The 13,783-nt window shown below is 36.4% G+C and overlaps 1 protein-coding gene across 13 annotated transcripts in view; it reads left to right on the top strand.

Annotated features, from left to right (window-relative positions):
- Positions 1-13,783, top strand: part of GPR174 (G protein-coupled receptor 174) — a 62,313-nt gene that overhangs the window by 25,856 nt on the left and 22,674 nt on the right. For 6 of the 13 annotated variants that reach the window (XR_003550601.1, XM_027774728.1, XM_027774720.1 and 3 more), the window contains exons 3-4: positions 757-796; positions 4,844-5,021. The exons of 2 other annotated variants lie outside the window; for them this stretch is intronic. The gene's annotated coding sequence lies outside the window, so the exon portion shown is untranslated. Of the gene's footprint in view, positions 1-756; positions 797-4,755; positions 5,022-13,783 lie in introns of those variants that run through there. 5 more of the 13 variants (XM_027774721.1, XM_027774722.1, XM_027774724.1 and 2 more) reach the window with 3 other exon arrangements.

The following is a 13,783-nucleotide window of genomic DNA, read 5'->3' as shown; positions in this document are numbered from 1 at the left end:
TGAACAGAAAAGTTGAAATTTTGAAATATTCGTATTATCCATAATGTACCCAGTATTTGGAAGGACCAGAAAAGAAAAGGGACTCACTTTTAGTTAAATTTAATCTTAGAATTTTTAACTTTGTTATAACCTTCCTCTGATCCCTTCTGTAAGAGCTTGTCTAAATGATTGATGGATGGGTAGATAGATAGAAATGTAAATAGGTAAATAGATTAGAGACCAGTCACAGAACAAATGATATAAGTTAATGATCATGTTAAAATAAAAACAATAAGACTTTGCTTAATTGCAATTATATAGTCACCGTTATGTTGCTGAAACAAATAATTGACCCTCCAAGTTTTCAATAAGTGATATTTCCAATCTCTTTGCACCTGACATAAACTTAAGTTGTTAAATACAGAAGCATCTGAATTTACCATGGCTTACAGGTAAACATGATTACTCTAATACTTATTTAAAATGTTACAAAGAAAATAGGAGGATATGCAATGAAGTCAGTCAAAATGAATCTCAAAAACTATCTGGACAGTTCACTTTTACGCCAATGAAATAAAGCCATTAAAAACCAATCAAATGTTGAAAATAATAACATTTACTAAAGGAAAAAAATTGTTACCAGTTTGGGTTTAGAAACATCTTCTCTCTTCAGCTTTTTACAACATGCATTTACAAGAAGGGAATTAGAAGTAAATAAATAATGAGCTAATACCCAAATTACTCCAAAACTAACTCTAACCCAAATTAATTCCATAGCCCACTGGTGTCTAGGAGTCCAGCCTTACTCTTTGAGTGGGTAAGTACATGGAGAGGTAAGAAATTGCAATGAGTCAACTAACAGGTACATTTAATAATAAAAGAAATTATCTTTTTTTAAACTGCAAGTTTTGGTACCTGTTTAGCACATTTTCAGGTACTTGATGAGTCTTCTGACTGTTGTGGGGAAGAACTTTTCATTTCCTGCTATATGAAAGCAGTAGGCTGTGGTAGAGAAAGTAAAAATAACACCACACTGCCACAAAGTAATGTGCTCTACTCCATTTTAGTATCTATATGGAGAGAGGAGGTGATGCTTTTTCAAATGAACTTGCTTTCATTTTTAGTCTCTTTGATTACAATATAATGTGACTTCTGAAATGTGTATTCTCAAGAGTTAAGATTTTTAAAAGAAAGCAATGAGTCTACTTTGAATCAGATATTCTGCCTTAGGTCATTACAGAGATGGTACATTTTTACTTGGATGATTTTTTAAACATTAAATGAACATGGAACTTGAGGGAATGTGAAGGAGGTACTTTGTTCTTGTTTGTTAATGAAGTTAATTTTTTCCCCACAGTTTGCTTCCTAAAACCTTAAGTGAACACAGTGTAATCATGTTTGGAAAATCATGTAGGAAATCATAATTAATCCAATGAAACCATGTTCAGAGTACTGTTTCTATTAATTAGCGGATGCCCAATAAGGAGGAGCAAATTTCCTTATTAGGAGGAGGGAATACAGAAAAGACAAGTCTATAAAAGAAAATTAAAATCTGAGTATAATTCTCAGCATATAAGAAAGAAAAGTTTTTTTTAAGAGATGTTTTCATTCTCTATATGGTTTTCAGTAGCAAATATAAATGATTAAAACAATACCTACAGGAAACCAGCAGTTAGTGTAATGGCTATGTCGCTGGACTCCCACTTAGTCAACCCCGGTTTGCGTCCCGGGCCCGGTGGCTTAAAACTCACGTGGGGCACGTGTGCGTGTGTGCCCAAGATCCCGAGAGGAGAATGGAGGAGAAGGGATTGTGGTGTGACCATCCCCCCTGGGGGGTAATTTCTCGCTTTCTGTCTCTGTCTCTCTCTGTCTGTCTGGTGAGCGCACGCGCGCTATAGCAAAAATCTCTCCCAAAAAAAAAAAAACCTACAAATTACTAAATGTGTTTTTAGATTTTATAACTTGAATGGCCTTTAAATGTCCCACCACAAAAACTATACAGAACTGGATAATTGGAAAAAAAAATGGTTCTGTAAACATTCAGAGATGTCTGTATTGTCCATTTAACAGACATTTCCTTAATGTATACGAATGAACATTTATCAAAGATATATTTTAAATGTTGTAGGACATTCACAGATTAATAAGACAAAGATTCTGTGAGAAGATGAGGATAGAGAATTGATACAATCAAGTTAGAGTCTAAGAGAGAGACATCAAGGTGCATGCTGTATGCTAGTATAGTCAGGCATGGTGGAAGCTTAGGGCACTTGGAAGGGTATAAGAGATCAGGCTAGAAGGAGAGAATAGTACTTTGAAGATTTGGGTTATTTTTATGTCATTGAAGTGAGAAAACTTGAAGTTTCACACATCTTCATGTGATGCTTCACCCTCTATTTGATAAACACAACTGCAGAAATATGTCAGTCTAAAATAAGAAAGTCATGCCAGTTAACATAAAAAAAGGAAGTAGGACTATTGCTCATGTCAAAATACTGTAACAGAGATAAAGTACAAATGTTTGTTCCTCTTTCTGCAATATTGCTGAGTGTTACTGATACTATGCTGGAATGGTACAAAAAGTTTACACTTAACCAGTTTCCTTACTTGCTTGCCTATTTACTTTCAGTATATGATGCCACTCTGTCTTATGAGTTAATCCAGAATAAAATTTCATAGTCTTTATGTAAGAATAGCTATTTCATGGGCCTTGTAGATATTTTCAATTCAAACTACAGGCTACCAAAAAATGTACAATATTTGTGTTTATTTATTTATTTGTTTTTAAGCACCTTATTGAGGTATAATTTACATGTAATAAGGTGCACACATTTAATTTGTTTGATTTGTTTTTGACATATGGATACACTTATGAAACCATCACTACATTCAGCAAGCCAAACAACAAAAGCACACAACATTGGTCTTCTGGTCCTCATTCATTAGATCCTAACTTAAATAGTATTACTTCTCACTCTAATAAAATGAAGAATTATCAGAAAAGTACCAAAAATTACAAATGATGACACTCACTGAAAAATTACTTAGTAACAGAACATTATGCAGTGAACACAAGTATACAAAATTCCGGTCAAATATTGCCATGCATTGGGCTTCAGGGACTGGTCTAATCTTAAGCTAGAGTTGAGATCTGTGATCCTTTAGTACAGTTCATCTCTGTCATAGAGGAAAGCAAAATTTCTGGATCTTTGTGAATCTAGTACCTTAAAGATTGTTGTTGGAAGAAAGGAAGCCATATGCAAGTGTCCCATCTGATTTACCATCTCTTTTCAGTATGTATATAATGCCATCTTAGATAAATGTGACAACAGTTCTGATGAGGATTTACAATATTATCTAATGTCTAGTGTTTCATACCTGAGGCATTCTTATCCCAGATTTGGGGTACAGTGACTGCCAAGAGATTGTGTTACCAATTGAGTTATTAAACATGAGTAAAATCAATCTGCCACAAGAGTCTTTGAGGTTAATGGAGTATACTCCCCACCTCACACCTGTACCTTCCTTTGGAGATGGTTCCAGGGAAACAGACACTCATATAACATTTTACAATGATAGTTCTGTTGTCAAATGTAGTAATTTACAAAGGAAGAAGGAGCTCAACTGGAAGTACATTAGCAACGAATTGCTACCCTCTCTGCTTCCACTTAAACCAAGGGACATATATCAGACAAAGAGTTGCCATCACTGATGGAAGAGTAGTCAGAGAGTCCAGCCATCTTCATTTAATTTATTTTAAATTTATGGTAGAGAGCAGTAAGAGAGAGTGAGAGACCCTCAACCAGGTCTGGTCATAGTATGATCTCCTTCCTCCAGCCATTCAAGAACTTGGGCACTTGTGTGCGTACCCAGAACATTTCAGGTCAACAAAATAGTAAATCTGAGCCATGGTCAGTCATGTGGTTTTCAGCACTACGGTCTTTAACAGTGTGGACTGCATTATCAGCCTGGAGCCGCCTTCATTTTTAATGACTCTCTAGTGTTAATAACAAGTAACATAGAGCCAAGAATTGCCTGTGACTCACTTCACTCTTAATAGCTAGGAGAATTTTGCTACTGGAAAGAGAAGTGTGGGCCCACAGTACTGGTTCCTGGCATGTGGTCACTGCTCCAGGACTTTGGAGGCTAACTTCCTGACATGAAGGGCCAAGTAAATTCTCTCAAGAGTCTTACCTAATAGATGGGATCCACCCCCAGTGCATAGGAAATGTGGTAGAAAATTGAGAAGTAAACAAACAGAATCCTGTTCATTTGGAGTACCAGAAGGAATGTGCTACCAAGATCTAGAAACTAAAGATAGGTCTAACAGAAGACAAAACTGTCTCACTAGGGGAATATTATATTCAATCACTTGGGATGGCAGTAATTCATGTCTTGTACTTCTCTCCCATACTTCCTTCAAAGCCTAATCTAAGGAGGGCATCTATTATCTATCATTTAAAAGATCTCCATATTTTAGATTAATCACCTAGCTCTTCGGATATAAAGTATTCTATGTGCACTTTTTAGGGTAACTACTGAGAGGTCCATGGGCACTTTTTTGTTTGTTTGTTTGTTCGTTTGTTTGTTTGTTTGTTTTGGAGAGATTTTCGCTATAGGGCGTGTGCGCTCGCCAGACAGACAGAGAGAGACATAGAGACAGAAAGCGAGAAATCACGGTGTGAGTTTTAAGCCACCGGGTCCGGGATGCGAAACACGGTCAACTACGTGGGAGTCCAGCGACATAGCCATTACGCTAACTGCTGGTTCCCATGGGCACTTTTTATAGTAAGTACTAAGAGGTAATTAATTCATTTATTGCCATTTGCATTTTAATATTTAAAATCTTAAATTTTGGGGCCAGCAGATGCATATGGGTTATATCAATGGACTCCCCATGGTTTGAGTCCTGGACTTGAAGGCTTGAAACTCATGCTGGGCACATGTATGCATGTCCAAGATCCCAGGAGGAGAATGGAGAAGGGATTGCAACATGGCCATCCCCCTTGGGAGATGATTTATCACCTATCTCTGTCTCTCTGGTGAGTACATGCGCCTCATAGCAAAAATCTCTCTAAAACAATAAATAAAATAAAATCCTATATTTTAAAAAGTTTTCTACCAGGATTCTTTCTTTTTAAATTTAATTTAACTTAATTTAATTTAATTTTACACATTCAATCACTATACATCATTACAGCTTGTACAGTGAATTTACCCAACATGAATACACTTCACACCAATCCAGTTGAAGATATTATACACGTTATGATCAACAGATAACCATCTTTTCTGTATCCCATAAATGTCTTGCCTCTCTATTTTTCTCCTTTCCTCATACTTTCTCTCATCTCCCACCATCGTTCCACACTTTCTAAAGTCCCTGAAGACCACAGTGTCTGCTTAGAGGCTTCTGTATTATGCTTCTGGTATTTAAACAAAATGCCATATATTTTGAATATAGTACAAAGGAAATGACAGCAAAATATAAGTAAAACACAAATAACTATAGAGAAAAAAATCTACTAACTACAAAGAGAAAAAAAGCTGATACAGTAAGTGAGGTGTAAGGCAAAGGATGCAAAATCTTTAAGATCTATTTCATATGCTCCAAAAATGATAAGTCTGTATGGGCTATTGACATTCCTCAGGAAAGGTTGCCAGGTTTAAGTTCCTTGCACCTCACCTTTATTCTTTTTTTAATTTTTTTTTTTTTTTGGAGAGGTTTTTGCCACAGGGCACATGTGCTCACCAGAAAGAGAGAGACAGAGAGACAGAAAGTGAGAAATCACCCCCGGGGGGATGGCCACGCCACAATCCCTTCTCCTCCATTCTCCTCTCTGGATCTTGGGCACGCACACACACGTGCCTGGCATGAGTTTAAGGCACCGAGTTTGGGACTCAAACCACAGTCGGCTACGTGGGAATCCAGCGGCATAGCCATTATGTCAACTGCTGGTCCTCCTGAACCCCACCTTTAAAGGTGAACGTTGGCATTCCCAGCTTAAACTCTCTCTATAGGGCCAAAGGCTTATCCTTAGGAATAAGGACATTGGGACCCAGCCAACAAGTGGAAAATAATCTTTTTTCTTCCTTTTATCTTATGGAAAGCTTTTTGGTCCCTTGAAATAACATTACATTAGGTAGCTGCACACACCCAAAATGATCAGTCCTGGGTACTGGTTTTATTTTCCATTCTAGCCTTGGTCTTTGTATTAGATCCCATAAGATTGGTTTACTCCTCTACTTTTGCAGTTTATTAATCCTGTGGAGCAGTGGCTAGAGCACACTCTCAAAGAGAAAACTGCAAGACAACTGCAAAAAACTGAGAAGGGCCAGAAAGATCTGATCATGTTGGATGTTAGTGTATTTTATTTAAACTTGGAAGCTCATAACTTTCATCAAAAAAAAGAAATCCCCCTTCTTGTCCAAATGCCCACACAAGGTGGGCATTCAGAAAAGCTGAGGAAAATCCCCACACCCATGTCTGCACTGTGAACAGGAAACAGATAGTTTTCCCACTGCAACATAGCTTGAGATTTTTACGAAGTGAAATATTTGAAATTTAATGTGCAAAATGAAACTTTGTAAAATGGTTGCTGGTCTTCTAAAAAGAGAGTTGGAAAACACACACCCAGAGTAGTAAAATCTGGAGACACTAATAGTCATATATTTGGTCACATGTAATTCTAAACTGATACAGCTTTTTATAATACCTCTCAAAAGTGACTTAATATTTTCACTAGTGTTTTAACCATACATAGATAAAGTTTGAGATCCACTATGAATCGCAAGTTGAAAAATAGTCAATAAAATGGAGCTGTATTCAAATTGTTTAGAAAAAGTACACATAGCATATGTGACACATAAGAAACTCTTGCTATTATATTAAGCCCTAAATTCTCAAGAAATGTAGTTGAATTGAGTTGAGTTTCCATTACAAGCAAAATTGCTGGGCACTTTGAAGGTGAATTATAAAGGTTATAAAACACTGCCTGGCAGTTTTATGGAATGAATAAGAAATAAATATATTTTTGATACAAAGTGTTTATGGGTATGATCACAACCAGGCCAGAGATTATGAAAGCTCTCATAAAGGGGGCAGCATTTTTTATAGTGGCCTTGGAGGATAGGCAGGATTTCAACAGATCAAGATGTGATAGAGCAATTTAAGCTGAAGGAAAGATCAAGAACACAGACAGTAGAAACAGGAAAGTACAGTGAATACTTGCTAGGACTGTAGTTTGGTGGTAAGAGTTTAACAAAATGACTGACCTGGTACTGGTACTTTATCACTCAAGGAAGTCTTAGATTTGAAAGCTCTCAGATTTGGGTCTCTATTAAGCTTGCTAAAATGCAGATGCCTTGGTTCTACTCTTCGGCAGTTAAGATTCAGTTCATCTGAGAACATGCATTTTTAACAAGCCTTGGGGCCAGACTTTGAGAAACTAGCCTACAAAAAAAGGAACAGAATTAAAACAGACACATAGAAATCAGGTGGCTAGGAGCAAGATTCTGGGAAGTAGAAGGTTTTTAAGACCAAACAGCCTAACTTTTTTATAGATGAGAGGGGCAGGGAAGTGGATAGCGGCTAAGATATTATTAATTCTCAGTATAGGTTGAAAATCTCCTGAGTCACCCATCTCCTATACCAATTTATCTTCCTTGTTCTCCAGAATATTAAATAACTAAAAACTAAGATATCTGAGGAAAGGCAATGTGATTGAGCATTATTCACCGTTGATGTGAGGCCAAGTGATGACCTTCTTGCTGTCTCCTAGTAATTAAAAGAGTACTTTTTTTTTTTTTTTTGGAGAGGTGTTTTTTTGTTTTTGTTTTTGTTTTTGCTATAGGGTGCGTGCGCTCACCAGATAGACAGAGAGAGACAGAAAGCGAGATATCACCCTCCAGGGGAGATAACCATGCCGCAATCCCTTCTCCTCCATTCTCCTCTCAGGATCTTGGGCATGTATGCATATGCGCCCGGCTTGAGTTTAAGCCACCGGGTCCGGGACTCGAACCGCGGTCGACTACATGGGAGTCCAGCGATATAGCCATTACGCTAACTGCTGGACCCCAAAAGAGTACTTTTCAAAACAGAGGAATATGATGCAATGTCTGCTGAAGAGGAAATGGGTTTCAGATCTCATCAGAGACATTTAGACACAGCTAAGTGAAAGAACTTCCTGGGAAAATGCCAATCCTCTGTCTGGTACCTGCAAGTTGCTTTCCATTCCTTTATTTTTTCCAACATTTCAATTGATTCACAAAATATTTTAATTAATCTAAATACTTTCAATAGCAAGTTCAGCTAATACATACATATCTGTGAACACATGTTGATGTTAGGCATGAAATGCTATGAGTTATGAATATACTATAAAATAACATCTAGCTGAGGCAATATAGCTTACTGTGGTCATGAAATGGGTATTTTTAAAATATTTTTTAATTTCAAGAAAGGTGTGGGAGGAGGGTGGGAAATGACAGATGATGAGAAATAGGGGAAAATATACATACAACAAGAAATGGAAAATTATTTGTTGATGATAACATGTATGATTAAACCACTCTACAGTGTATTCTGGACAGGAAATTGCATTTTTTATGCTGTGGTGATGTTCAGTGAAAGAATATAAAATAAATAAACAAATTTTTAAAAAGTAAAATAAAAATGTGGGACCAGCAAAAACAAAAACAAACAAACAAAAAAAACCCAGCAATCCTCACAATAACTGCGTTGTCAGACCATACATACACGTTTTCCCCTCTCATGAAGTTGGCCTATGGGGCACTTACATAATGTGTCAAAGCCCAGATAAGTTGGAAGCCTAATTGGATGTGGCATCCAGGCAGAGCACCCCTCTTTAAAGTTAGGCAAGAGAAAATGTGATAGAATCTGCAGTAGGACAGAGCTGGTAAATTACTTAGGAGAATTAGCCAGGCAAAGACTTTTCTAAAGTATTTGCTTATTGCTCTATAGTCAATTCTTTACCTACATACAGTTCATGGACAGGTTTCTCAGTGAGATTGTAAGTTATTTGACTTTGAAAATTTTAAAAAATAAAAGAAGAAGCCCTGTGATTATCTATGTATGCTGATCAGAAACAGGAATAAATTGTTTGTCTCTCTTCTATCAGTATTTACAATCACTCATGTATCACAGTGGTACAGCTTCCTCCCATATATGAACATACATACACATACCTCTTCAACCTTGTATTATTTGCAGTGACTTGCAGTACTACATCTGCTTTTTCTTTTTTAAACTTTATTTCATTTTATTTATTTGTTTACTTATTTTAATTTTACCAGAGAGAGAGACAGACTCTCTCTCACACACACACACACACACACACACACACAGAGAGAGAGAGAGAGAGAGAGAGAGAGAGAGTTTTTTTAAGGGGAAAAAAAAGCCACTCGGTTCAGGACTCGAACTGTGGTTGGCCATGTGGGAGTATCTAGCACCTTAATCACCATGCCACCTGCTGGTCCCCAACATCTGCTTTTTCTTAACTTATTAAAGTATATACCTATCCAGAATTCTGAAATAAAGTTTTTTTGAGCAAGTGATTGCCTATGATCTGTGATTAGATAGTTGTATGTAGGACTCCACATCCCAAAATGGCATCTCTATTTCTCACTAATATGTCTTAAAGACCACTATTAGAAATTAGATAATTTGATATTCAATTATTCTTAATCTGTTTTACTTCATTAGGATGCAAATATACAATTTGATGTGACAAATTTGAAGGTGTTACCAGTGAACATAATTTTTTAGAGAGAGATTTCTGTTATAAGGCACATGCCCTTGCTAAAGAGACAGAGATAGAGAGACAGAAAGTAAAGGATCATCTCCCTCCCCCCAGAGAGGATGTCCATGCTGCAATCCCTTCTCCTACATTCTCTTCTGGGGATTTTGGGCATGTACACACATGTGCCCAACATGAGTTTTAAGCTGCTGGGTCTGGGACTTGAACCACAGTCAGCCATATGGGAGTCCAGCAGTGTAACTGCCACGCCATCTACTGGCCTCCACAACATCTTGATAGATTATAACAAGTCTCAACAAAATGATATACAAAGCTATGCCTGATATTCATTTAAACCAGGTCTCACTCAGATTCGCAACCACAGATCTACTATTGCTGGAAAATACTCTTCAAACATAAGTGAACTTCAGTGAAGTTCCAGGTTTGATGTAGCAGATACATATTCATACATAAAAATAACTTCCCACAAGAACTCTGTATGAAGTAGTTTCTGACCAGTGGATTTCTGGAAATATAGCAAGAATTTGCTCAAGGAGTCTGGCATGTTTCTTCAAATAAATGTCTCAATTAAAATTGGAGCCTATTTTAGTATTTGTTACAATATGGATTCTTTCTTATTAAAGGAATATCTCAAGGAATAGTGATATGCCCTGAAAGAAAAATCCCCCCTAATCTTTTGCCCCACAGTCCTTAGATAAAGGGATATTTATATTCATTATAGCACAGTTGACTGAAGGCTTTCCATGGTTGAAAGTCTCTTCTATCATCCCAAGCAACTTTGCCTACTAGAAGATAATATTATCTGAAAAAGTAGAAAGTAGTATCAACTTTCTCACAAGAAAAGCCAGAAGAATCTTGAGGGAGATGCTCTATCGGAAGTATTTCAAAGTTATCTATTTAAAGGCTAGAACACAGAAATGAAGTCCATTAAAATGTGGTTATGAGTAAGTCTTCCATATTTGTCCACTTTCTTTTTTTTTTCCACTTTCTATCAAATGTTAGGATCTCATCTTTTTTTTATAGCTGAGTAGTATTCTATAGTGTATATGTGTAGAATTAGGGTGGGAAATTGCAGAAGGTGGGAAATGGCAAAGGATGAGAGGGAGGGAATCAAAGGAGAAAAAGAAAGGTAAAACAGTTAAGAAATACTAAATGGAAAATTATCTGTGAAGAAAATAGGTATGATAGTATCTTTGATTGGGCCAGTATTCAGTGTATTCTGGCTGGGAAAATTCATTTTGTATGCTGTAATGATACACAGTGGATGAATGTAAAATAAAAAATAATAATAATAAAAATACCACATACACACACAAAAATGTGATGAGAGAATGAGCAACAAGAAATGAAGAAGGTATTGGGCGACTAGTCCTGACTTTAAGTTCACTCAAGCAGATCATTTCTTTTTTATTATATATAGTTATCATTTAAATTTAATCATTCTACATCTTTATGGTGTATGACATGGTTTTTCACAGCACTAATACAGTGCATATTAGTCAAGATGAAGAGATTACCATAAACATTATCATCAGCAATTAACTTTTCATTTTTTTGCTGATTAAATGTATTGTTTTTTTCCATTTTCCTCCCTCCCTCCATTACCCACCTCCTATTACACCTCCCTTACTAACTCCAGTATCTACAGTTGCCCTTCCAGCTATTATACTTTCCAATCTTCCAGTTTCTGCTATAGAATGCAGACATTCAGTATATATTGAGCAGGAATATACAAAAATCTGTCCTTCATAGTCTGGCTTGTTTTGCCTTCCATATTTGTCCAGTTTGTATCAAATGTCAGGGACTCATCCTTTTTTATGGCTGAGCAGTGTTCCACAGAGTACATATGATGCATTTTTTCAAATTGGCAGACATTTAGGTTGATTCTGTGTCCCAGCAATTGTATATAACGCCACAATAAACATGGATGTGCAAGTGTTTTCTGCCTGAGGGTTTTTCTATCCTTTGCATAAATACCTAAAGAGTGGAATTACTGGGTCATATGGTAGTTCTATTTGTAGGTTTCTGAGGCGTCTCCATATCGTTCTCCATAGTGGTTGTACTAATTTACATTCCCACCAACAGTGTAGGAGAGTTACTTTCACCACACTCCCACCAGCACTTATCATTATATATATATATATATGTATATATATATGTCACTTAACTTGCAAAGTGAATATTCTGACATGTATACATTTCTCACCAGTCCACTTAAGAATACTATACACGTTATCTTCAACAAATAATAACCCATTTCTTTGTCCCATAAATGCCTTGTCTCTCTATTTTTCTCCTTAATGTCCTTCCTCAGACCCTCCTTCTTCACCTACCCTCTTCCCACACTGTATCTGGTATTTATAACCATTTTCTATGTTTCAATATCCTCTAGTCATTCAGTTTCAGCTATAGAGTGCAGACAAATGATTTATCATTGGTTTTGTTTGTCTGTTTGTTTTAATTTTAGCTATGCTGGCTGGGGTTGAGTGATATCTCATTGTGATTTTGATTTACATTCCCCTTACAGTAAGAGATGTTAAACATGTTTTCATATACTTTTTGGTCATTCATATGTCTTCCTTGGAAAGTGGTCTGATAAATTCATTATCCCATCTTTATTTGTATTGATTATTTTTCTACAGGTCATTTACTCTAATTCCCTGTGTATTGTGTTTATCAGTGCCTTATCTGAGGTATAGTTTTCAAACATATTCTCCCATTCTGAGGGTTATCTCCTCACTCTAGTTATTGTTCCTTTTGCTCTGCAGAATCCTTTTGGCCTAATATAGTCCCACTTTTCTATTTTCTGGGACTGTTATCTGTGCTTTGGGGTCTTATTGAAGAAATCATTGCCTACTCCAAGGTTTCCAAGAGTTTTCCCTGTGTTTTCCACCAGTATTTTTATAGTTTGAGGTTTTATGTTAGGTTATTAATCCATTTTCAGTTGATTTTTATTAGTGGTGAGGGATAGGTATCCAGTTCCATTCTTCTGAAGGTTGTAATTCAGTTTTCTCATAATCATTCTCTGAAAAGATTTTCTTTTTTCACTGGATTCTCTGTGATCTTTGTCAAGGATCTTTTGGCTATATGTTTTGGGGTTTATTTTGGAGCTTTCAATTCTGTCCCATCAGACTACCTGTATGTTTTTGTACCAATATCATGCTTTTTAAATGATCAAATATATATATTAGAATTTATTATTATTATTATTTATACAATTAATCACTATACATCATTTAAATAGTAAAAAGACTTAACCCAGCAAAATATACACTTCAGTCCAGCCCAATTGAGAATACTGTACACATCATCATCAACAGGTAATAAACCATATCTGTGCCCCACAAATGTCTTTACCTCTCTATTTTTTTCCAAAATTCCCATTCCTATGCTCTTCCCCTCTCATGTTCACCTTCAACTTTGTTTCTAGTGTCCATAACAATATTCAATACTTTTATATCCTTCAGTCTTTCAGTCTCTACCATAAAGTGTGGACAATCAGTATATGTTAAGTGGAGACATACAATGTCTCTCTTTCATAGGTTGACTTGCTTCACTCAGCAACAAATCTTCCATATTAATTCACTTTATATTGAAAGCCATGGCCTTGTTTTTTATGACTGAATAGTATGCCATGGAGTATATGGGCCAAACTTTTTCAATCCATTCATCTGTTTGTGGACATTTGGGTTGGTTCCTTGTATTAGCAACCTTGAATAATGCTGCAATAAATACAGTTGTGTAAACATTTTTCTGACTGAGCATTCTCCCGACTTTGGGTAGATACCCAAGAGTGGAACTACTGGATCATATGGTAGTTCTATTTGAAGGTCTTTGGGGAACCTCCGTAGTGTTCTCCATGGTTTCTGGGCCAATTTACATTGCCACCAACAATGTAGGAGAGTTCCACTTTCACTACATCCCCTTCAGCATTTATCATTTTTTGTTTTCTTAATCTTGGCCATTCTGACTGGGGTTAGGTGGTATCTCATTGTGGTTTTGATCTGCATCTCCCTTATCATGAG

The sequence above is a fragment of the Tupaia chinensis genome, unplaced genomic scaffold (assembly GCF_000334495.1).
Source record: "Tupaia chinensis unplaced genomic scaffold, TupChi_1.0 Scaffold000475_1, whole genome shotgun sequence".
Classification (NCBI taxonomy): domain Eukaryota; kingdom Metazoa; phylum Chordata; class Mammalia; order Scandentia; family Tupaiidae; genus Tupaia; species Tupaia belangeri.
This window is presented reverse-complemented; position numbering and strand designations above follow the sequence as displayed.